At 39.9% G+C, this 4,424-nt stretch overlaps 1 non-coding gene across 1 annotated transcript; it reads left to right on the plus strand.

The window, feature by feature from the left end:
- Positions 1-2,990: 2,990 nt before the first annotated feature.
- Positions 2,991-3,097, plus strand: LOC126944441 (U6 spliceosomal RNA). Its single transcript, XR_007722055.1, has one exon. It is a non-coding gene; the product is annotated as a U6 spliceosomal RNA (small nuclear RNA).
- Positions 3,098-4,424: the final 1,327 nt, after the last annotated feature.

The following is a 4,424-nucleotide window of genomic DNA, read 5'->3' on the forward strand; positions in this document are numbered from 1 at the left end:
CTAGAATCATGAGGAGAGGAAGTATATCTTGGCAATGGACAAGTCTACAATAACACTGCTACCCATCAGCAGTGAGTTCCAAAGGTCACAAAAGCCACACCTTAGTTCACACAACCCATCAAACCCCAAGTGGAGTAACACACTCCCAGACTGCGAGAGAATGATTTGCCTAAGAAAACAAGGACAACTGTGGGAGTCTGTTAGAAAGAGCTTCCTCTATATGACCGAGAGAAGAAGAACAGAACAGCTTCTGTTTCCAGCGCAGGGTCCCTTCGTGAGAGAACATGCTCACCTTTGTTTTCCTACCTTTCCAATCTGGCTCTGCTTCATCAAGCTGAACTTCTTTGATCCTGCCAGCAGGCATCAGCTTGAGCTGCCAGCTTCCAGACATCCCCTAGCACTCTGCATCATTGTTCTCTCCTATGGTAAAGCAGCAGGTGTCTACCACACACTCTGACCTCAGCCCAAGACCAGAGGAGCTTATGTCTCAGTTATTCCATAGGAATAGAACTGTAAATCTTCATTGCAAAATAATATTTCCAAGTTAAAACCAACCTTCGGTCTTGGATTTCCTGAAAGAATGAGTAGAGAGCACTCAGGAAGGGGTTAGATTAGAGAGACACTAATGTAGACACAATCAGTTTTCTGACCTAGCCAGAGTTGCCAGGAGAAGTGAAGAGCCTTTCACACAACAACCTCAGCCTCCAAGTCTTTTCCCCAATACTGTAGCTTGACAAAATTATCCTATCAACAATGGGCTGGGCAGAGGTGGAATATATGAAATGAAACTATCCGTTAAAGTGGTCTTATATTTCAGAGGCAGTGCTGTCAAAGGGATTAGAAGAGAGAAGGTCAAGGACAAATCGAAAGTGCTCAATCCCACTACTGTTTATGGGCTTCTAATGCCCTCTAGAACATTGTTCCAAGTCACATATGCTCTAAAGCAACTAACATCAAAGTCAGACAACATCATCTTGACTTTCTTAATTGAATGCATTCAAAATCCAGTGCTCTAACAATATAAACTCTGAAAGAATATGCTACAAGAAAAATCAGTTTAAGTTTTTGCAGACTATAAGAATCAAGGACCTTGGGATGAAACACAGACAGAGTACGAAGGGAGACATTCATAGATTAGAGCAGTAGTTCTCAGCTTGGAGTAATTTTGTCCCCACAGGACATATTTGGCATAACTGGAGACATTTTGGGTCATCACAACTTGGAGGAAAGGAAGATGCTACTGGGATATAGTGGGTAGAGGCCAGGGATGCTGGTGAACATCCTGCAATGCAAAAGATAATCCCCTTCCCCCTAACAAATAATTATCTGGCCTAAAACATCAATAGTTCTGAGACTGAGAGAAATCCTGTACTAGAGTCATCAAAAGTTAACATGTCTTTTCAGCAATTGTGAATGTTAAAGTTTAACAATTCCAATTGAAGTTCACATTCTGAGCCCCCCTCATCTTCCCTAAGGCCTTGTTTCAATCATAGTACTGACAGATAAAGTAGGAAAAGAGTACATCAAAACTCAGAGCTGTGCTTATAAGCAAAATAAGCATCTCTGTGAACTGAACCAGACAGCAGTGTGAAATGGAGAGCCTTCCGGACTCTGTATACAAGGGCAGGCAGTGGCAGTCAGGAGTTTGGGTCCTGCAAACAATGGAAAAAGTGGAGAATGAAACAAGTATCACTGTATGAAACCAGATTGTAAAATAAGTTGAGAAAAGCTGCCACGTACAGCTCTCTGAGACAATAGCTTGCAGGAAGTGGAATGCTCGGAGGAGGTAAAGGAAACATACACAGACTCATGACCAGGATCTGAGCCTAGCCATTCAGAACCTTAATCTGTCATATCCTTAATAACACCATGGGATAGAAACCTCAGCCATCTATATAAGATGTGTTCTGGGCTTTGGGCCAAGCAGCCAGTGACAGCAACTACAAAACTACTAGACAGCAGAGAATGTGAGAGAATAAATCCACACATCATATTCCAAAACACATGAAGAAAACTAGCACTAAGAAAGTTACTTAAAAAAAAATCAACAGAGCATAAATTCACTCAGGATCAGTGGTTCTCAGCTAAGAACAATTTATTTTCAACCACAGAGAACAAGTAGCAATGACTGGAGACATGTTTGGCCATCTCAAATGAAGGGGTAGAGGTGTTATTGTCAGGTAGTCGTAGGCAGAATCCGTGGATGCTGCTAAACATGTTAAGTGCACAGGACAACCTACTACAACAAAGAAGGGCCTGGCCTAAAGTGCCAATAGTGCTGAAATTGAGAAACCTTGTTGTAGGTGCAACAAACATAATGGAAATGTCTAAAGTCTGCAAAGAGGTAATTGAGGAAATAACATCCATTTTGTAAATGAAAAAAATTTAAAACAAAATCAGAGAAGTAAAACAAGTAAATGTAAAATGAATGTATTAATGTGTTAGAAATTTAAAATATTGTCACTAGTATTTAAAAATTCAACATGATAAAGTCTAAACAACACAGAAAATTAGTAAATTAGTATGTAGTACTGGAAAAAGTTACCAAAATTCAAAAATAAAATAAAATAAAAAGATTCTAGACAAATATAAAAATTAAAAGAACTGAAGGACAAATTAAGGGTCTCTAACTCCTAGTAGTAGTGTCAATGACAGAGTATTAGAGGGAATGGTTTTGATGCAGTATTCAGAGAGATCCTGGCTACAGTTGCTTAAAATATGGAGAAGGCTGTGAGCATTCATTAAAAGAGCATTCTAAGCACTCAGTCAGGATAAACTAAGATAAATCTGCATCTAAACACAAGAACAAATCAGAAGAATATCACTGTGTAAAGAGAAAGCTTTTTAAAACTACCAAAGAAAAAGAGAAAATACCTAAAAAATCATAACTGTCAACATTTTTCTTCACATTTTCAGTGTCAGCAGATTTTTCGTCAGTATGAATAGATGCCAGAAAATAATGGAGTAATATCTCCTAAAAGCTTAGGGCCGTGCTCGCTTTGGCAGCACATATACTAAAATTGGAACGATACAGAGAAGATTAGCATGGCCCCTGCGCAAGGATGACACACAAATTCGTGAAGCATTCCATATTTTTGTTCTCACTCATAGGTGGGAACTGAACAATGAGATCACTTGGACTCGGGAAGGGGAACATCACACACCGAGGCCTATTATGGGGGAGAGGGAGCGGGGAGGGATTGCATTGGGAGTTATACCTGATGTAAATGATGAGTTGATGGGTGCTGACGAGTTGATGGGTGCAGCACACCAACATGGCACAAGTATACATATGTAACAAACCTGCACGTTATGCACATGTACCCTAGAACTTAAAGTCTAATAATAATAACAATAATAATAAAAAGCTTAGGGCCAATAATGCTCAAGCTAAATTCTATAGCCAGAAAAACTATCTTTCAAGAGTATGAGCAAAATAAAAATACCCTCAGAAGTAATAAGAATACCCACTGACTACATAAACAAGGGTCTATATGTGAGTGGAGAGAGAGACAAACATCTGTGCATGTATGTAAGATATACACATCTGTATGCATATATACATTCTTACAGGCATAATTGTATATAATCGTGTGTATTTGTATATACAATGCATGTGTGTGTGTGTACATATGTATGTGTGTGTAAAATTTTAATTTCGAAACCAGGAGAGGAACAAAAAGAGGAAGGATGTAGAAAACTCTATCACTTTAACAGAGAAAGAGAAGAAAGGAGGAAAGGTAAGAAGGGAGGGAGGGAGAAAGAAAGGATATAAAAAAAACAAGAAAAAAGCAAAGAAAAAGAATAATAACAAGAAAACACATATAAGATGGTAGAAACAAGTCCAAACATATCAATAATCATAATAAATGTAAATACATTAAACCAGCCATTAAATAACAGATATCTCAAGAAAAAAAAAAAAAATATATATATATATATGCAGTTTTAAGAAACACATTAAAAGTATACAGAGATTGTCAAGATGGCCGAATAAGAACAGCTCCAGTCTCCAGCTCCCAGTGCAAGCGACACAGAAGACAGGTGATTTCTGCATTCTCAACTGAGGTACTGGGTTCATCTCACTAGGGAGTGCTGGACAATCGGTGCTAGTCAGCTGCTGCAGCCCAACCAGCGAGAGCTGAAGCAGGGCAAGGCATCGCCTCAGCTGGGAAGTGCAAGGGGGAAGGGAATACCTTTTCCTAGCCAGGGGAACTGAGACACACAACACCTGGAAAATTGGGTAACTCCCACCCCAATACTGCGCTTTACCAAGGGTCTTAGCAAACAGGCACACCAGGAGATTATATCCCACACCTGGCAGGGAGGGTCCCACATCCACGGAGCCTCTCTCATTGCTAGCACAGCAGTCTGTGATCTAACGGCAAGGCAGCAGCGAGGCTGGGGGAGGGGTGCCCGCCATT

Source organism: Macaca thibetana, chromosome 1 (genome assembly GCF_024542745.1).
Source record: "Macaca thibetana thibetana isolate TM-01 chromosome 1, ASM2454274v1, whole genome shotgun sequence".
NCBI classification, from domain to species: Eukaryota; Metazoa; Chordata; class Mammalia; order Primates; family Cercopithecidae; genus Macaca; species Macaca thibetana.